We start from the raw sequence: 22,535 nt of genomic DNA, 5'->3' as shown, positions 1-22,535 counted from the left end.
CAAAGCAAGCAGCAGTATATCTAAATTAGCAAAGCAAATGCAATATTACAAATAATATGAACCAATGTGCAGCAACAAGAAAAATAAATCAATAGTAAAACTGGCTTAACAGAGAAATACAAAGTGAAATTTAGTAGCGCAATGCCTGGCAAACAGCAGCAGCAAATGCAATAATTAAATCTAACCATGACAAAACTCAAGCAGAAAAAATAGCACACTAAAGACAACAATGCAGATAAGGGAAATGTCTATTCACATCTTAATGTCCTGCCAGGATACGAACCTGGAATCTTCTCACTGTGTATCAGAAGATTCCAGATTTGTATCCTGGCAGGGTCGCCATATGAAACGTCAACTTAGAAAAATTAATGAATTACTGTGCTGATAAACCTCTTACATTATTTGATTTTCAAACTGCTGAGCAGAACTGAACATACTCAGACATTTCGCTCTTTCCCTATTCTGATCAACACTAAACTGACACACAATATTTTTAGCGCAATGCAATCTGACTTTTAATAATCCCTACAAAAGAATGGCCCTAACTAACAATAACCTATACGTTTCACAAATCATTTACCTCACAAAAATCTTCGTTACTCAAACTACTGCAATACAGCGAGCGCCACTACTGCCAGCTAAATAAAAGATTCAAACTACTGAAGGCACTAACTACTGATAGGCATGGCTAGCAAACGACAGATTTTGATAGAGAACAGACAATATATTTACCTTAATAGTGTGCAAAAGTCATAATATCTATATCAGTCCATGATATCCAATATTACAAATTTACTGTCTCTGTCCAGATCATCCGCTGTCAAAACTCCGCCATCTCACTCCCCACATCCACCACTGCGGGCGGCTCACCTACAACTACGCAACGCTATGCGCTGTTAACAGCCAACTGCCCAACACTACAATAGCAAATTCTAACAATGCCACCCAGCCACAGACTGCACACAGCACAGCCAGTGATTTTCATACAGAGCGCTAGGTGGCGGAGGCGTTACCAATATAAGTACCTAAACAGCCTACTTACACGGTCTCCCTTACAGATGAACCACATCTTCCCAAAATTCTACCAATGAACCGAAGACGACTATGGGCCTTCCCCACAACCGACGTTACATGCTTGTCCCACTTCATATTGCTCTGCAATGGGCCGGCCGAAGTGGCTGCGCGGTTCTGGCACTGCAGTCTGGAACCGCGAGACCGCTACGGTCGCAGGTTCGAATCCTGCCTCGGGCATGGATGTGTGTGATGTCCTTAGGCTAGTTAGGTTTAACTAGTTCTAAGTTCTAGGGGACTAATGACCTCAGCAGTTGAGTCCCATATTGCTCAGAGCCATTTGAACCATTTTTTTGCTCTGCAATGTTACGCCCAAATATCGACGTGACTGTGTCAAGCGCTACACTACTAATGGAATTTTCAAACATTACGGGATTCTTTTTCTTATACATCTGCATTAATTTATATTTATCTATATTTAGAGTTAGCTTACATTCTTTACACCAATCACAAATCAAGTCATCTTGTATCCTCCTACAGTCACTCAACGACACCTTCACGTACACACAGCATCATCAGCAAACAGCCGCCCATTGCTATCCACCCTATCCAAAAGATCATTTATGTAGATAGAAAACAACAGGCGACCTACCACACTTCCCCGGGGGACTCCAGATGATACCCACACCTCCGATGAACACTCACCATCGAGGACAACGTACTGGGTTCTTTACTTAAGAAGTCTTCGAACCACTCGCATATGCTCGTACCTTAGGTAGGAGTCTGCAGTGGGGCACCGAGTCAAACGCTTTCCGTATGTCTAGGAATACGGCATCCTTCTGATACCCTTTATCCATGGTTCGCAAGATATCATGTGAAAAAAGGGCGATTTGCGTTTCGTAGGAGCGATGCTTTCTAAAGCCGTGCTGAAGCATGGACAGCAACTTATCTGTCTCTAGGAAAACCATTATATTCGAACTGAGAATTTGTTCGAGAATCCTGCAATAAACCGATGTTAAGGATATTGGTCTGTAATTTTGAGGATCCGTCCTTCTACCCTTCTTATATACAGCCGTCACCTGCGCTTTTTTCCAGTCGCTCGGAACTTTACGTTGGGCAAGAGATTCGCGATAAATGCAAGCTAAGTAAGGTGCCAGTGCAGTAGAGTACTCTCTGTAAAACCGAATTGGAATCCCATTAGGTGGCCCCAGCCGAATGGCATTAATTCAAGTCGTCGTGGTGTTACGTCTATGAGTGGCCTGTAGACCATCAGCTAGTGGAAGCGACGTCTGGGAGACCAACATCAGGTTTCGGCTGGCGTGGAGTATTTCTTGGTGTCGGTAACAGTTGAAAACCACATACAGCTAGGTCTGGGCTACGAGTGTGTAACCCGACCACTCAATAGTCACATAAGATCCAAGATGGTGCTGAGTCAGGCCAAGTTATGAGGTAATACAGCTCACTATTGTGACGGACTGAAGTATTGCACCATACCACTTCATCAATATTCTAGTCCTGGCAGCGGAATTTCACAGTCAGCTAGCTGGCCTGTCTGGTCACAGGTTATGAAGCCTACACGGGGGCGCGCTGGCACATCATTTTTATCCACTTTCAGTACAACAGTAAAATCTGATCATACGAACATAGCGACACATGTGGCAAACATAGTCTGTCAATTGCCAAGCACCATTGCCTGCCAAACACAGTACAGTGGTTCTTTAAAACACAGTCTCCATCAGACGTTTATTTATCTATTTACCTGTATGTTGTTACACGTAAAAGATATTACGTTCTTTTTTGTTCGTGGTCGAGGGATAGCATCTTTTAAAAGTAATCAAAACGACCTTAGTCTCGGGATCGAAAAACGCCACCGCCTAAATTATGATTAATAATCAGCATTTACAGCCGAAGACATCCGGCATAAGAAGTCATCCTCGTTCAGCCAACGGCCTTGTCAAGGAAGAGGAGCAGACAGAGCTTGCGGCCGCTCTCTTGTCCTTGGGGTGAGAACCTGTCCCTAGAGACGAAAGAATCAGCAATTATCAAAGACATGGGGCTGCAAAAGGAAATGGAGACCACTGCATTAAACACACATAACGTGTATCCACTGGACACGTGGCCTGTGACTGAAAAAGTGTCATGATGATCTCTCCATTGGCAAAAGCTACCGCAATACTTCCATATTCCGATCGCAGGGGGTGAGGGGGAGGGGGACTGCCAAGGGGGAAGTAACCATGAGAAAAAGATTGAATATCCAGTCTCAAGGCTCAGTCTAGATACAGTAGGACTCAGGGACTGAAATGGATAGAAGACAAGGATTTCTGGTCAGATGTGTATAGGGTAATATCAACAGCTGTAGCAAATGGCATAACGGGAGGAGGTTACGTTACGAATAGGAAGGTAGGAAGAGAGTGTGTTAGTGTGAGCACTCCAGTGATAGGGTAGTTCCTATCGGAAACGACAGCAAACCAACACTGGCAACGCTATTTCAGGTATACATGCCGATGTCGCAAACTGAAGATGAAGAGATAGAGAAAGTACTGTATGTGACAATACTGAGAGGATAGTTGAGTACGAAAAGTGAGATGAAAACCCGGTAGTCATGGGGGACTGGAATGCAGCTGTAGGGGAAGGAGTAGAAGAAAAGGTTACTGGAGAATATGGGCTGCAGGCAAGGGATAGAAGAGGAGAAAGACTAATTGAGTTCTGTAATGTCTCAGCTAGTAATAACGAATACTCTCATTAAGAATCAAAAGAGGAGGAGGTATACACGCAAAAGGCCGGGTGAAAGGCGAACATTTCAGTTAGATCATATCACGGTCAGACAGAGATTCCGAAACCAGATATTGGATTGTAAGGCGCACCCAGGAGGAGATATAGACTCAGATCACAATGTAATAGTGATGAACAGTAGACTGAAGTTTAAGAGAGTAGCCAGAAAGCATCAACACGCAAAGAAATGGGATACGGAAGTACTAAGGAATTATGAGACACGCTTGAAGTTCGCTAAGGCTATAGACGCAGTAATAAGGAATAGCATAATAGGTAGTACAGGTGAAGAGGAATGGATATCTTTGAAAAGGGCAATCACAGAAGTTGGAAAAAATGTAGGTACAAAGAAGGTAGCAACAAAGAAACCATGGTAACAGAAGAAATACTTCAGATGATCGATGAAAGAAGGAAGTATAAAAACATTCGGGAAATTCAGGAATACAGTAATACAAATCACTGACAAATGAAATAAATAGGAAGTTCTGAGAAAACAAGACGAAATGGCTGCATACAAAATGTAAAGAAATCGAAAAAGAAATGATTTTCGGAAACACTGACTCAGCACATAGGAAAATCAAAACAACCTTCGGTGAAATTAAAAGCAAGAGTGGTAACATTAAGAGTGCAAGGGGAATTCCACTGTCAAATGCAGAAGAGAGAGCGAATAGGTGGAAAGAATAGATTGAAAGCCTGTATGAGGGGGAGGATTTGTGATAGAAAAAGAAAGAGGAGTCCATTTAGAACAGATAGGGCATCCAGTATTAGAATCAGAATTTAAAAGAGCTTTGGAAGTCTTAAGATCAAATAAGACAGAAGGGATAAATAACATTCCATCAGAATTTCTAAAATCATTGGGGGAAGTGGCAACAAAACGACTATCCACGTTGGTGTGTAGAATGCATGAGTCTGGTGACATACGATCTGACTTTCGGAAAAACATCAGCCACACATTTCCGAAGAGAGCAAGGGCTGACAAGTGCGAGAATTACCGCACAATCAGCGTTACGGCTCATGCATCCAAGTTGCTGACGAGAATAATATACAGAAGAATGGAAAAGAAAATTGAGGATGTGTTATATGACGATCATTTTGGCTTTAGGAAAGGTAATGACAGCAGAGAGGCAATTCTGAAGTTGCGATTGATAATGGAAGCGAGACTAAAGAAAAATCAAGACACGTTCATAAGGTTTATCGACCTGGACATAGCGTTCGACAACGTAAAATGATACACGATGCTAGAAATTCTGAGAAAAATAGGGGTAAGTTACAGGGGGAGACGGGTAATACACAATACGAAGAAGAGCCAAGAGGAAATATTAAGATTGGACGACCAAGAACGAAGTGCTCGGATTTCGCCCCTACTGTTCAGTCTGTACATCGTAGAAGCAATGTTGGAAATGAAAGAAAGATTCAGGAGTGGAATTAAAATTCAAGGTGAAAGGATATCAGTGATACGATTCAATGATGTCATTGCTTTCTGGGTGAAAGTGAAGAAGAATTATATGATCTGCTGAAAGGAATGAGGAGTCTAATGAGTACAGAATATGAACAGGGTGAATCGAAGATAGACGAAAGTAATGAGAAGCAGGAGAAATGAGAACAGCAAGAAAACTAACATCAGGATTGATGGTCGACAAGTAGATGAAGTTCAGTAATTTTGCTACCTAGGCACAAAAATAACCAAGGACGGAGCAAGGAGGACATCAAAAGCAGATTACCACTGGCAAAAAGGGCATTCATGGCCAAGAGAAGTCCACTAATATCAAACCTAGGCCTTGATTTGAGGAAGAAATTCCTGAGATGTACGCTTGGAGCACAGCATTGTATGGTAGTGAAAAATGGACTGTGAGAAAATCGGAACAGAAAAGAAGTGACGTATTTGAGATGTGGCGCTACAGATGAATGTTGAAAATTACTTGGACTGATAAGGTAAGGAATGAGGAGGCTCTGCGTGGAATCGGAGAGGAACGGGATATGTGGAAAACACTGACAAGGAGAAGGGAGAGGACGATACGACGTATTTTAAGACATCAGTGAATAGCTTCCACTGTACTAGAGGGAGCTGTAGAGGGCAGAAGTTGTAGAGGAAGGCAGAAATTGGAATTCGTCCAGCAGATAATTGAGGACGTAGGCTGCAAGTGCTAATCTGAGATGAAGGGGTGGGCGCAGGAGAGAAATTCGTGGCGCGCCGCATCAAATCAGCTGAAGAGCGATGACTCAGAATAATAATGATAATCATAATAGTCAGTAACAGATTTGTTAATAATCGTGAAACATACTGTCAACTGTCTGCTTTTAGAGAATGAACTTCACTTTTTTTTTTAAAATTCTTCTGTGGTTCAAATGGCTCTGAGCACTATGGGACTCAACTGGTGAGGTCATTAGTCCCCTAGAACTTAGAACTAGTTAAACCTAACTAACCTAAGGACATCACAAATATCCATGCCCCAGGCAGGATTCGAACCTGCGACCGTAGCGGTCTTGCGGTTACAGACTGCAGCGCCTTTAACCGCACGGCCACTTCGGCCGGCTTTTAATTCTTCTCCTGGCCGTTGTCTGAACTAGACATAAGTGTCGCGAACTGTATTTTATAAGTTCGGTGATAATATTCAATGGAGTGTGTAACTTTCTTAGATTACCTTTCATTCCTGCTATTTCATTTGACATATTGGTTTAATCCTCCGGACGTTTTAATTTGGTGACGAATTGTTTGCCATAACGTCTCTGTTGTTGATTACTTATTGACTGCAAATATGAACCTTTATCTGTTACTGCGAAGTCTGATAATTTCCATGTAATAATTTTATATATAGGAATCTTACGAGATCGATCATTAGCAAACAATGACGACAACCGAACATTGGCTAGATACAATCATTTAATAGATTTGGATGTTTAATAAACGTCATTATTTCAGATATCTGCATAATTTAAGGAATATTGCAACATGAAACTGTCGTTTTTCTCTTTCATCGCTACAGCAGTGTTTTATTTGGATGCGATGATTCACGATTACGATCAAATCATTTTGGTTCGTTTGTCCACCAGAAAGTCTTATACAAAGACGTTGCAAAAATTGTGGAAGGATACGCTTCACTGGCGAGTTACTCACTGGACGTAATCCAGGTAATAACTGAAATTTTACGTATGTAACTATATATTATGACTTATCTGTTTCATTTATAAAGAATCACGATTGAGAAAACTAAATTACCGACATGTGAAAAAGAAAATACCACTGATGATAATTAAAACTGAAAAATACAGGAAACGAGAAGCAAGACGATAAGAGATTTTTAAATTTTAAAAGCATGTGTGAGTCAAGGACTTCATCTCTATGACAAAGTTAAGGATATCACTGTTCGCTATCCTATCTTCGGTTGTCACAAACCTTACGCCTATATGGTGGATGATTTATGACTCAGTGATAATTCAGATAAAACTTGAAGGAAACTGTTTTACTTGAATTACATTATATGTAAGAATTGCGACTACAACACAGCCAATTTCGCGTGTCGCGAAGCCAAGATTGAGTAGAGCTGTTAGTAAGCTCTCGCATTCCATATTGCAATTTCATCTTATACATTATAGTTATTGTCCACATTCTTGTTGTATTAATATGAAGGGTGTAAAAAATTAAATTACCAATCTTCTTCTTGGCTTGGTAACGTTTGAATAAAGATATACTCAATAGAAAGGAATGGCACCAAATCGTGTGCAGATGCTGGTGAAATAGCCTGTCCGGCAGCCCACTGAAATAGAAACTTAAGCTCCATGAGAAGTTAAGGAAACTAGCAAAGCATCTGATACGTTTTTGGAATTATGCAAGAAACTTGAAAATAATAATGAACCCAAGTTTCAGTCAAATCCAAAGAGAAATTTCAAATCTAATCTGAAATTTCAAATCATATCCAAAGCGAAATTTCAGAGTTGAAACAGACACAAAAAGAAATTCCGAAGCAACTTAAAAAAATTAACAACTTGTAACCTCCCCATTCCTAATCGCCCTATTGGACTTCGATCTAAATGACTACTCAAGAGGGCGATATGGTGGTTCTTTAGAATAATGACTGTATCAAATGTTCATTTATCTGTCCACATGTACGTTATTATATGTCAAAAAAATATTTTCTTTTTTCCGCATGTTTTAGTAACAGCTTTATTTGTAATTATAAACCAAATATACTTTCCATTGTCTGTTTTAAGAGAATTCATTTTACTTTTTTGTAATCCATTCGCTTTCCTCTTCTTATGCTCATCGTCTGAACTAGGCACCGGCATTTTATCTATTTAAAAATAACGTTGTTGCGGTGACGAGCGGAGACACCTCTACATTGTCAGGATGATGTTCTAGAATCTGTAGAGCGTCTTTCGGCACTAATAAAGCATGGTTAGCAAGTTCATATTTCTTCGTTCAGATTCTCAGTTCTGTGTCTTGTCAGTTCCGGCTGGTGCCTCGTGACAGTGAGATGGAGGAATTCGGCTGACCCCTGTTGTTGGCTCGGTTCTCAAAGCCGTTGCTCCAGTAACTCAGCTGAGATCTTGTGGGCTGCCATCGGCAGTCTGCCATGGCTTGAGTATGTGCTATGTGCTTCCACGCTGCCTTACAGCATCTTGGATCCTGCTGTGGAACATGATGAAGGCCCGCGGTGACCCGTAGGAACGTACCGTGCTGTTGGAGCCGTCTAGTCGGTTTTTCGTGCCCTCGCCGGGCATACAGGTCCCCGTACATGGGAGTGCCTGCATCTACAATCATGAACAGACACACCACGATGATGTTAGTGCAATAAACACCACAAGATGTACTGGTGTTGGAGGACCCTCAGTCTTCCCATCAGCAATGTGATAGGTGGCCAGTGCAAAGATCCACAAGAGGCAGGTAGTGATTACTTGGATGTCGTCATTCCTGGAACGGCAAACATCGTGTTGACGAGAAGTGCTGGAACATCTAATATACGCATGTCAACACGTTGAATCGAGTGTTTCGACACAAACGCAATAGTCCTAATGACGAAATGAATTTATAGCTGGAGAACTGTGGCATTTACGGAGATGGGCTGGAGGCCATGGTATGAGGCTGTGCTCATTATGACCGAATGTGGCCTGCTTCTTTACTTGTGGTCTGCGGTTCTCGTTCTGCTGTCTTTACTTAACAACTTTGTTACATGCTCTTAACTATACTGTCAGTCTCTGACAGGCGATATTACTTCCGAGCCACAGTCTGTTGCTCCAAGTGACAAGAACTAACGGAATTGCGTTGGTGTGTCTCTCTCAGTGGACGTTCTGTGAATGTGTAACTTGTGCCTGGTTGTTGGTGCAGATGTAGCAACGTGTGGTCATGTCCGGGACTGACTGATGACATTTCTTTGCGCTGCATAGCTATGTCACCACCTTTGCTTGGTGTCGCTTACGGTCGTGCTAGCATGAACTTAAGATAGATTTTAATTTCTTCCCGTTCCCTATCCTGTGGCGCAACAGTGTTATTATATTCAAAGGAATGTGTATCTTTCTTAAAAACGATTTTCTTTCATTCCCGTTGTATCATTTAACACATGAGTTTAATTTTCTCGCCGTTTTAAATAAGTTGGAGGAGGATCGTTTGCTAAGCAAACGATTGAGCGCCTTGTGGTCTCTATCGTTTATTACATCGTGATTGCAACTACTGACCTGTATCTATTAATAAGAAGTCCGATAATTTTCATTTAATAATTTTATTTATGAGAATCTTACGCGGTCGAACTGGTACAATAATTTAAAAGTGACAGATATTAAAAAAATGCTCATTATTTGCAAAAATCCGCACATTTAAAAATATTCAGATACAAAATTACTTTCCGATGGCTACTAGAATATACACTTTGGATGCCACAGTTCACGATTACAAAAGACTCAGTTTTGTTCGTTTGGCTGCTAGAAAATCTTAGATGAAGACATTAAAAAAATTATAAAACTATACGCTTCCATGACCCATCTTTAGCTGTGGTACTTGGTTGGGGGTGGTGGCTTGTGACGTCGCTGTTGCAACATCAACTGAGTAAAGTCGTCTTCTCAAGTAATAAAATTTTATTTTAAAATTGTTCGTTTAAACTGGTCAGTCTTTGGGAGGGTTAAGCTCATCATGATAGAAATGTGAGTCGTTCACAGAGTGCCGATTTCCTATGCGTACGAATGACGTTTAAGCACTTAAGTGGTTCTGGTCCTCAGTGTGGTGACTGATTCGATGCAGCTGTCCACGGTAGTCTATGTTGCGCAAACCTCTTCGTCTCTGCAAAACTGCTGCTCCCTACGTCTGTTTGAACCTGCTTACTGTGGTCAAGTCTTGGTCGGTGCGTGTAATTTTTACCCCTACACTTCCCTCGACTACCAAATCGACGATGCACTGGTGCCTACGGTGTGTCATATCAAGCGATACCCTCTTTTATTCAACTTGTACCATAGATTTCTTTTCTGTCCCATTCGGTTCACAACCTCATCTTTTCTAAATACTACTCATCTAATCTTCAGCATTCTTCCATACCACCACTTTTCTAAAACTTCCATTCTTTCATTGTATAAACTATTTATCTTTTACGTTTTACTTTCGTATAAGGCTACGCTACTGGCAATTATCACCAAAAAGGAGTGCCTGACACATAATTGACTTTCGGTGTTAACAAAATTATCTTTTTAAGAAACGTTTTCCCTGCTGTTGCCGGTCAGCGTTTTATATCATCTCTGTTTCTGACATCATATATTATTTCGCTTTCCTAATAGCAAAACTCATTTATTACATTCAATTTCTCATTTCGTAGTATTGTTCCCCCAACATCATGTCATTTAATTCGACCACATTCCATTACACTTTTCTTTATAGTTTTTCTGTTGCTCACCTTATGAGCAGTGGCTCGGATCGGACCCAGGGCCCAAGACGTTTTTATGAGTGGATAAAGATGTTACGTCTGGAAGTTCACATAACAGTGAGTCCTTAATCCGCCCTGACTTCCTATCCGTATATCCTTTCCGTAGATAAAGGTTGCAGTACCTCTCCCATCCTAATGAGAAGTGGTGAAGTGGTCAGCACACTGGACTCTCATTCGGGAGGACGACGGTTCAAACCCTTGTCCGACCGTCCTGATTTAGGTTTTCTTTGACTTTCCTAAATCGCTTCAGGCAAATGCTGGGATGATTCCTCTGAAAAGGCGCGGCCGACTTCCTTCCCCATCCGTCCCCAACCCGATGGGACCGATGACCTCGCTGTTTGGTCCCCTCCCCCTAATCAACCAACCAACGAACCAACTAACTCTCCCATTCTCCAAGGAAATCCTTACTTCTTTCTGTTCCGATCTCCAGTTACGTCATTTCAGCCCCCACCACTCCCCCTCATTGTTGTGCGCGACGCAAATTAGACGTCCTGCATGTGGAAAGCCCTGTTCAGAAACGCATACATGTCGCTTTTTGGGGCGTCGAAGTATGAAAACTATGAGGTCAAATTTTCTTCGGGTTTTGGTAGATGTACTATTTATGCAGGCCTTTAGCCAAAAATTGTGAGTTCGCTTTCTGAATTGTGTCCAATAGTATTCTCACGCTTGTGCTGGTTTTTCCCAGAATCCTTAGTTGTCGTCTTAACTCTGCCGTCCAGTTGTGTACCACTACAACAACGTTGTTGACAGCATTACGACACGTACCTTTACACAAATAACGAAATTACCAATTGCTGCTTGCATAGGGCGAAGGTGATGCAAACGGCAGAGTTGTCGCATGCATGTATGTGGAAAGTTTTCGGAAAGGGAATATGCACCACTGAGGGAATAGTATGAGAGACTGAAAAGGTAGAATAGGTAATATACACTCCTGGAAATGGAAAAAAGAACACATTGACACCGGTGTGTCAGACCCACCATACTTGCTCCGGACACTGCGAGAGGGCTGTACAAGCAATGATCACACGCACGGCACAGCGGACACACCAGGAACCGCGGTGTTGGCCGTCGAATGGCGCTAGATGCGCAGCATTTGTGCACCGCCGCCGGCAGTGTCAGCCAGTTTGCCGTGGCATACGGAGCTCCATCGCAGTCTTTAACACTGGTAGCATGCCGCGACAGCGTGGACGTGAACCGTATGTGCAGTTGACGGACTTTGAGCGAGGGCGTATAGTGGGCATGCGGGAGGCCGGGTGGACGTACCGCCGAATTGCTCAACACTTGGGGCGTGAGGTCTCGACAGTACATCGATGTTGTCGCCAGTGGTCGGCGGAAGGTGCACGTGCCCGTCGACCTGGGACCGGACCGCAGCGACGCACGGATGCACGGCAAGACCGTAGGATCCTACGCAGTGCCGTAGGGGACCGCACCGCCACTTCCCAGCAAATTAGGGACACTGTTGCTCCTGGGGTACCGGCGAGGACCACTCGCAACCGTCTCCATGAAGCTGTGCTACGGTCCCGCACACCGTTAGGCCGTCTTCCGCTCACGCCCCAACATCGTGCAGCCCGCCTCCAGTGGTGTCGCGACAGGCGTGAATGGAGGGACGAATGGAGACGTGTCGTCTTCAGCGATGAGAGTCGCTTCTGCCTTGGTGCCAATGATGGTCCTATGCGTGTTTGGCGCCGTGCAGGTGAGCGCCACAATCAGGACTGCATACGACCGAGGCACACAGGGCCAACACACAGCATCATGGTGTGGGGAGCGATCTCCTACACTGCCCATACACCACTGGTGATCGTCGAGGGGACACTGAATAGTGCACGGTACATCCAAACCGTCATCGAACCCATCGTTCTACCATTCCTAGACCGGCAAGGGAACTTGCTGTTCCAACAGGACAATGCACGTCCGCATGTATCCCGTGCCACCCAACGTGCTCTAGAAGGTGTAAGTCAACTACCCTGGCCAGCAAGATCTCCGGATCTGTCCCCCATTGAGCATGTTTGGGACTGGATGAAGCGTCGTCTCACGCGGTCTGCACGTCCAGCACGAACGCTGGTCCAACTGAGGCGCCAGGTGGAAATGGCATGGCAAGCCGTTCCACAGGACTACATCCAGCATCTCTACGATCGTCTCCATGGGAGAATAGCAGCCTGCATTGCTGCGAAAGGTGGATATACACTGTACTAGTGCCGACATTGTGCATGCTCTGTTGCCTGTGTCTATGTGCCTGTGGTTCTGTCAGTGTGATCATGTGATGTATCTGACCCCAGGAATGTGTCAATAAAGTTTCCCCTTCCTGGGACAATGAATTCACGGTGTTCTTATTTCAATTTCCAGGAGTGTATTTTCCACCTGCATTTTTCCCAAAATTGATGCGTGTGCGTGAAGTTCGTTCTCTGCGCTTCTCGTGCTTACGTGCATATGCAATAGCAATGCGTGGTATTGAGGAAATAAGATATGAAGGCATGGTAGGTGTCCTGAATACTGTATGAATTATTCTGCAGTTCTGCCAGGTATTAGTTGCAAAAAAAAAAAAAAAAAAAAAAAGAGAAAAGATATGCCAAGCGCCCTTGCTCAGTGTAGACCTTTGTCTTTGAAGAGGATGTTTTGGAACATTTCAAAGAGGGACAGTCCAGCAGCACTCACGCCAGCCTTGGGCCACACCTCATGCCACCTTGTGAAGAGTTATCTGTGAAGAAAAGCTACATCTGTACCACGTGCAGAAAGTCAAGCCAATATTAGTGGAGGCCAAACCACGACGAACGCAATTGAATTTGCTGCCCTACGGTGCCGGCTTTCCGACTTCTGTGCTGTGAACCGATTAATGCGCTCTTTGTATAGACACTCGTAATTTGCAGAACGCTCATATTTGGGCGCGCTAAACTGGCTGCAAGAACCCATCATACGTCCAGTGTGAGCTACTGGTCCAAAATAGTTTACGATCAGACCATTGGGTCTTACGTAATATCAACCAGACCAACAGAACCAACTTTTCTCATAGATGTTTTTCCTACAATGTCGGATGACGTGGCACTACCGGTTCATCAGGTATGTGACTGCAAAATGACGGAGCTCCAGCTTGGTGAAAATGTGCAGCACCACCTGGACACCACACTCGAAAATCCAAATATTAGTGGTGTGCGATCACTGACATGGCCATCCAAGGCCACCATTCTTACACCTCTTGACTATTTTCTGTGGGTTACTACGAATACTTCTGTGTGTGACTCTCCTCTAATATCAGAGAACAATGTACGAATTCACTATACCACTGAAATACCGAAGGGGCAATCACGTCTGTTGCACCATTCCTGTCAACCTCCACATCGAAAAATGCACTCTCAATCAAGGTGAAGGTCAGAATTGTACCATGCTAATTTCAACAGCCCTGCTCTCCCAATTAAAACATTCTTGACTTCTACCCTGTCTCTTCCAATCTAAATGAAGGCTCCAACACTTATTTTAATTCTAGCCGCCTCCAAATATTTTCGTCCCATCATTTGGCCAATTTCTTATACTCGTATCACATGTTTTCTCATATCACTTTGTCTTTAGTTCCATCGGCATTTAAAAATTTCATCTAGGAAATGTTACCAGGAGAAGAAAGAAAACTCTTCATCACAGGCTTCAAAAAACACATACATCGCCATCTCATCACCATAATTGCTTTCAGTGGTATAAATATATTTCTTAAAATATTTAAATCATATTAACCTAAGTATGAACAGCAGCACCACGATCGCTGCCAGTCCACCTCTCTACCGTGTGAATGTAAATAAGAGATAAATAAGAAAAAATTAATGTGAGAATTGTCTGTTTACAATCCTAGTTTATTTCCGGGGTGTGAAGTGTAGTTGTAGCTTTGATGTATAAAACGCTTGATAACAGTCATCCGGCAATATCAGCCGACAACGGAAAAGTAAATGATAAAATAAAGATTCAATTTAAAAACATTAATACTATTTTGTCGAAAACTGACATGCGAGGCCTTGGCGGCTGTGTACAAGTTACAAGTTGATTCTTGCAAAGAAGAAAACAGCAACCAGCAACTGTGAGAGTGCTATGCATTTAGACAGATAGCATTGTTAGCGATTTCGAACCGACAGATTCGTCTTAAGAGAGCTATTCACGTCTAGAACAGCCGCCTGAAGATAAACAGTGGCCGGATGGTCTGTTCTTGTTTGCAAGAATCAAACATTATTTAACACTTTAAAAAGACTAATGCTACCGAAGGTGTGTTATGCCCGATGTGGACAAATTATATGGCAGATAAAGGTCTCCCTTCTACATATACAACTACATACATACTCTGCAAAACACTGTGAAGAGCATTCCGAGCTTATTTATCATGGTACCACGTGGTAGGGTATCTTCCCGTTCCAGTTGCATGTGGAGAGTAGAAAGAATGACAACTTAAACGCCTCTGAGTAAGTTGTAATTAGTCTAATCTTGTCTTCACGGTCGTTGCTGAGCGATACCTAGACGGCTGAAGAGTATCCCTAGATTCGTCACTTAATACCAGTTCTTGAGACTTTTTAAGTACGATTTCGCAGGATAATTACGAGCAGCGTCTACCTTCAAGACTCTGCCATTGCAGGTTTGTGACAATACCTTCTTGGTATACGTTCAATATTTCATATTAGTCCTGTTTGGGTCCCGCATGCGAGAGATTCCTATGCAGTCTACTTTGCAGACTGATGGTTTTTTTTAAATATAAAAGTGCCAATAAACCGACTTTGGCACCTGCCGTACCTACGACCGAGGCTTATGTTCGTTTCATTTCATATATTTAGACTGTTTCTAACTGTAAATAAGAGAACGCTGCGCCACGGGATTAAAGGATAACTTTTTCCATATCACGTAATTGTGTCCCATTCCAGTGTATATGTACGACATTTGGAAGGTGCCTACAACCTTCCTCTGAAACGGTGGAAAAGCGTGGCGCCCTGTGACTTCTCCATCGGGCTCAGACGCTTAAGGAAGCAACACATGCACAAAAAAAAAAAAAAAAAACAGGCAGAGATGAAAGTTTCATCTGACGTGTAAGGCGGGTTGATGAAATCACACTGGCACCAAATTTCATTGAAATTCTACGCAAAGCCACAGTGGACTTGTCAAACGATAGGAAGGTCGTTACAGCCCCTCTTACCCATATTTCGCCCCTTCATGTAAAGCCTCTTCGGTGGAAGTCAGGACCGCGACGCCTAGCACTGATTCACGTGGTTTTCTTATGGTTGGCCCACCAAAACGTTTGAGACACACCGCTGCTCAGAATCGAAAGGAAAAGGCCTCAGATGGTGGCATAAATGTCGTCAATGAAACTACCCGTTACTTTGACAGGTCGATTCCCACACCTTTCGTAGTCGAAATCAACCTTTCGCGGTATGATGAGCGACAGGAAGGAATTCTTGAAAAGCTGTAACACTACTGACACCTTCTGACACTTCAGTCCTCCTCTACGGACATTGCGAGGCTCTATCCGTGTGGAACATGATCGCACCCCTTTGGCGTGCTGTGGGACCGCAATTTTTGCTCTTGTGTACGGGTTGGAACCACTAGGAACTGTTCAAAACCATTACACGAAATTTGAGCATGATCCGAAGCAGCAAACTGCCTCTTTTTTTTCAGTGCTCCTGTTTCACATCCTGCTGTGTCGTGACTATGGAGATGTGCACCATTGACACATGCGAAAATAACACTGAAGGCTTCCTCTAAGATTCCCCTGCCCCCATTCCCTCACTCTCAGTGGCACAAGCCAATTTTTATTATTTCGTAAATGTGCCTTTACAAAGAAAATCTACGAAATATTCCCAGGCGCCTGCAGCCAATCAAATGGCCTCAGAGTTATCTGATGTGGTTACCTACCTGCAGGTGCCTTGGGCTAATTTGGAGGCTTTCTCTGTAAACAAATACGTTTAAAATTCTCAATAAATGTGGGCAGGTGCCACTGAGGGTTTTGCCGAACTCGGAGACCTTTGCCGTTTTATTCTCACATGTATCACAGTGCCGCAACACACTGTGGTCGCGCCACAAAAGGGCGTGATACAAGAGCACTGAAAAAGCATAAGGACCCCTGGCTGCTTCGGATCATTCGATCGTTTCGTCGAAAGGTATAGAACGGTCCATAGAGGTTCCAATATGTGCACGAGAGCAAAATTTGAGGTCGCACTGCAATCCAAACGGGTGCGATCACGTTCAATTGGGATACAGCCTCACGGTGTCCATAGAGATGGATTGCAACGTCCCGGGGTATCAGCAGTGTCAAAGATTCTCAAGATAAACATTCCTGTTGCTTATCACATTGCGAACTGTCGTTTTCGAAATGTGTGGGAGTCATTGTTCCAAAGAAAGCGGTCGTTTGGTTCACGCCACCCCCAGCGATCTTTACTTTACGATTCTCAGCAGCGGTGTGTCTGAAACGTTTTCCTAAGCCACCCACAAGAAAACCGCGTGAGTCAATGCTGGATGTCGCGTTGTTGGCGTCCGTCGCAGAGGCGTCGAAAGAATGGATGAAATGTGGGAAACCGTGGCTGAGACGACCTTCTGATCGTGTGACACGTCCACCGTGGTTTTGGGCACAATTGTGGTGAAAGTTGGTGTCAATGTGACACCATTAACACACTTTACAAGTCACATGAACTCCTAAGCGGTGCCCTTTCTTCCGCAAATGTCGTCGAGCCCGAAACTGACGTAGGGTGTCAAGCTTGAGCCAAATTTTAAACTTATGCGTTTAAATGGGATGCAATTACGGGATTTCGAAAAAGTGGTCCTCAGATCACCGAAGTTAAGCGCTGGATGGGTCTGCCGAGCGCTGGTGGCAAGCGGGGTGCACTCAGCCCTTGTGAGGCAAACTGAGGAGCTACTTGATTGAGAAGTAGCGGCTCCGGTCTCGGAAACTGACATACAGCCGAGAGAGCGGTGTGCTGACCACATGCCCCTCCATACCCACCGTCAGTGACTCCTATAGGCGGAGGATGACACGGTAGCCGGTCCGTACCATGGACCTTCATGACCTGTTCGGGAGGAGTTTAGTATTTTAGTCTTAGATCGTTTAATTCTGTTGCGCAGGGTAGTTGATACTGTGGTCAAAGTATAATACTTCTTTCGTTCGCCGCGCGGGGTAGCCGCGCGGTCCAAGGCACCTTATCACTGTCCGTGCGTCTCTCCCCGTCGGAGGTCCGAGTCCTCCCTCGGGCATGGGTGTGTGTTTAAGTTAGATTAAGTAGTGTGTAGACTTAGGGACCGATGACGTCAGCAGTTTGGTCCCATAAGACCATACCACAAATTTCCAATTTTTTTCTTGCGTTCTGAGACGTGCACAGTTCTACTTTCGCCATCCTTTCATCACTTTCAAAACTTATCAAGACCTGACTCGATATTTGTGCAGCTTTTTCAGATTGTTCTTCCTTAAAGATAAATGTATCCTCAAAAAGTCTGGGGTTGCTAATCACACAGCCTGCAAATAGCCTACTATTTACTTACGATTTTATATTGTAAAGAGCACGGGTACCGGTCAGGAAGTACAGTTTCCTTTTTCTTTTCTTCTCATTCATTATGTTAATAATGTAGTTAGGAATTTTGTGCAATTCCCCAAAAATTCTTCTACAGCCGTCTCCATTTACAGTGTTCTTCATCAAGAAGTGGAAGGGCTGTATGAGTTTTGTGTTATGTGTTTGAATTGAGCGCTGTAGATGGTGAAAGGCCCAATCACGTTCATGGAAGGCTTAGAACGGTTTATGGATATGTTAGGATGGACGTTAGCACCGTTAGACGATGATTCCATGGCCAAACACAACTGGCTGATGCAATGCGAAGCGGCCGGCCAGAGACTGAAGTGACTTCTCACAACACACAGTGAGTCAACGAAACCACCTGTGACGACTGCAGGGTAACAAAAGGTGAATAGTGTCACCATTTATCTGATGGTAAAGGCAGTGTGATAGCCATTATTAGAAAACTGGGTTAATAAAATATTTGTGCATGCTGTGTACCTAAAATATTAATCGACCTGAGCAATGAAGTAAGGAAAATAGTTGCATCCAATCTTTTGATCATCAGACTTCCATTTGTTCGATCCACTCAAAGAAGCTCATCTGGAGCCTTACCTTGAAGATAAGGGGACCTTGAAAACTTCTGTGCGTCAGTGGCTAAGGAAACAGGAGGCTCTGAGCACTATGGGACTTAACAGCTGAGGTCATCAGTCAAGGAAACAGGACCATGATTTTTATGTTTACATGACGTCGTCAATGGAAGTACGAGGCGATTCTATGTTTGAGACTCTAGCATCCTTTTAGAACCTTTATTGCCTAGATAGCACGTTTTGTTACTTAGATGACCAGTTTCAGGCAGTTCAGTGGACATCTCCAGATCCATAATCCAGGAGCTTTACGCCTGCTTGCGTCAGTGGGACAACTTGAGCTGGTTCTCATGCCAATTATAATAGCGTATGGTTATTATCTCAGAAAGTGTAAGATGGTCATGCACACAGAATTCTGCTCTTTTTTTCTTTTTTTTTTCGCGATATGAGAGTGCTCAGTACTCCATACACTGACTGTCTTATATGTTGCTAGTTTCGTGATTATAGATCCGAAGATGGCCACTGAACCGCCTGAAACTGGTTATGTATGTAACAAAACTTGCAATCTTTACCGCACAGCTATACATGCCCGTGTTTCACTCGAAGGAGTGTACGGACATAGATGGTAATTGTACTGAACAGTAGCAAGTGATCATTAAGATTGTAGCTGATGTCCGATGTATGTGGCATTTACTGTCTTTAAATAATAAAAAAATAGGAGGCAATACCTTCTTTAAACTCTCGTGGTATTCGCCAAAGTTTGCAAGAGCATCTTGCAACCTAATAATACTGATATATGTTGCAACTACCAGAAGACAACTGAAATTGATCAGTCTTCCCGCATCTGAGACACGCGTCTTTGATCTAGAGCTCTGAATGCAGTCTGACGTCCCCTGAAGGCTTGTATGTGAGTAAACACTAGTGCAGCAGACGCCACGGAGACAAAGAAACCCGTTTCGTGTGGCAGCTCGGAACGATTGTGTCGGAGCAGTCTGTTCGAGCAGGTATGGAAATGGGCAATTTTGGCGCCAACGACGTACGCAGGGAGCTGTATGGCGTCGCTAACTGGAATATGTATATTTATGGCTCCGGTGTCGAGCCCCACAAGAATACAGTTAAGAGGTATTAATAGCGGAGCGGGACGACTGACTCCCGGACAGGAACCTGCGTGCATGCAGCAGGGGTCGGTGAAAGGAGGGATGGGTGGGGGGGCGGGGAGTGCAGTGCCGCTGCAGAGGACTCGCTCTCGCGACACAATGGGTGCGCGCACGTGCGGCCGCTGCAGCGGACCGGTCGCGGATCTGCACGGCCTGCAGACCGCCAGCAACGCATGTAGCGACGGCTATCTATACCCGTAGCCGGCAGCTGGGAGCTGCTGCGCCACGTCGCGGCGGCACGCGCGAGAGGCCTGCCGGGCTGCGACTGCTAATGCCCGATTAATGGACACCCGCCCTCTGCTGCCAACCATTCCCACATCGACCCCACAGGCAATGGCTGTCGCAGGTCACTTCTGTCTTGCTTTCGTAACTGGATCGGTGCCGGTGTCTCAGTGTCTATTTTCGATTCGTTACCATGAGGAAGCATAGATTCCTGAAGTGTATCGTCACTCTGCGTGAGTGGAGAAATTTACAACACTATATTTATCTTACCCACTCTACATGCTTTACATTGCTAGTGTGGTTATACAGAGTGATTAAGCTGCCCCTACCGCTGAAAGGAGAAAATATAAAAATGCAGTAAATGAAGCAGGCAAAAAGAAATACAAACGTCTCAAAAATGAGATCGACAGGAAGTGCAAAATGGCTAAGCAGGGATGGCTAGAGGTAAATGTAAGGATGTAGAGGCTTGTCTCACTAGGGGTAAGATAGATACTGCCTACAGGAAAATTAAAGAGACCTTTGGAGAGAAGAGAACCACTTGTATGATTATCAAGAGCTCAGATGGCAACCCAGTTCTAAGCAAAATAGGGAAGGCAGAAAGGTGGAAGGAGTATATAGAAGGTTTATACAAGGTCGATGTACTTGAGGACAATATTATGAAAATGAAAGAGGATGTAGATGAAGATGAAATGGGAGAAAACATACTGCGTGAAGAGTTTGACAGAGCACTGAAAGACCTGAGTCGAAACAAGGCCCCGGGAGTAGACAACATTCCATTAGAACTACTGATGGCCTTGGGAGAGCGTCATGACAAAACTCTACCATCTGGTGAGCAAGATGTATGAGACAGGCGAAATACCCACAGACTTCAAGAAGAATATAATAATTCCAATCCCAAAGAAAGCAGATGTTGACAGATGTGAAAATTACCGAACTATCAGTTTAATAAGTCACAGCTGCAAAATACTAACGCGAACTCTTTACAGACGAAGGGAAAAACTGGTAGAAGCAGACCTCGGGGAAGATCAGTTTGGATTCCGTAGAAATGTTGGAACACGTGAGGCAATACTAACATTACGACTTATCTTAGGAGAAAGATTAAGAAAAGGCAAACCTACGTTTCTAGCATTTGTAGACTTAGAGAAAGCTTTTGACAACGTTAACTGGAATACTCTCTTTCAAATTCTGAAGGTGGCAGGGGTAAAATACAGGGAGCGAAAGGCTATTCACAATTTGTACAGAAACCAGATGGCAGTTATAAGAGTCGAGGGGCATGAAAGGGAAGCAGTGGTTGGGAAAGCAGTGAGACAGTGTTGTAGCCTCTCCCCGATGTTATTCAATCTGTATATTGAGCAAGCAGTAAAGGAAACAAAAGAAAAATTCGGAGTAGGTATTAAAATCCATGGAGAAGAAATAAAAACTTTGAGGTTCGCCGATGACACTGTAATTCTGTCAGAGACAGCAAAGGACTTGGAAGAGCAGTTGAACGGAATGGACAGTGTCTTGAAAGGAGGATATAAGATGAACATCAACAAAAGAAAAACGAGGATAATGGAATGTAGTCAAATTAAATCGGGTGATGCTGAGGGGATTACATTAGGAAATGAGACACTTAAAGTAGTAAAGGAGTTTTGCTATTTAGGGAGTAAAATAACTGATGATGGTCGAAGTAGAGAGGATATAAAATGTAGACTGGCAATGGCAAGGAATTCGTTTCTGAAGAAGAGAAATTTGTTAACATCGAGTATAGAGTTAAGTGTCAGGAAGTCGTTTCTGAAAGTATTTGTATGGAGTGTAGCCATGTATGGAAGTGAAACATGGACGATAACCAGTTTGGATAAGAAGAGAATAGAAGCTTTCGAAATGTGGTGCTACAGAAGAATGCTGAAGATAAGGTGGGTAGATCACGTAACTAATGAGGAGGTATTGAATAGGATTGGGGAGAAGAGAAGTTTGTGGCACAACTTGACTAGAAGATGGGATCGGTTGGTAGGACATGTTTTGAGGCATCAAGGGATCACAAATTTAGCATTGGAGGGCAGCGTGGAGGGTAAAAATCGTAGAGGGAGGTCAAGAGATCAATACACTAAGCAGATTCAGAAGGATGTAGGTTGCAGTAGGTACTGGGAGCTGAAGAAGCTTGCACAGGATAGAGTAGCATGGGGAGCTGCATCAAACCAGTCTCAGGACTGAAGACCACAACAACAACAACAACCGCTGAATTTTATGCAGCCTGCAGCACAAATACCACGCACTAGATTTTCATAATCACTAGCTAGCTATACGCAGACTATTAGTCCTTTAGAAAAAAATGACCTTTTTGTAGGCTTTTTAATGAAGTTAAATTTTGTACTGGGATACGTTTTCGCCGGAGGCCACGGTTTTCGAGTT

The sequence above is a fragment of the Schistocerca serialis genome, chromosome 4 (assembly GCF_023864345.2).
Source record: "Schistocerca serialis cubense isolate TAMUIC-IGC-003099 chromosome 4, iqSchSeri2.2, whole genome shotgun sequence".
NCBI lineage: Eukaryota > Metazoa > Arthropoda > Insecta > Orthoptera > Acrididae > Schistocerca > Schistocerca serialis.
This window is presented reverse-complemented; position numbering follows the sequence as displayed.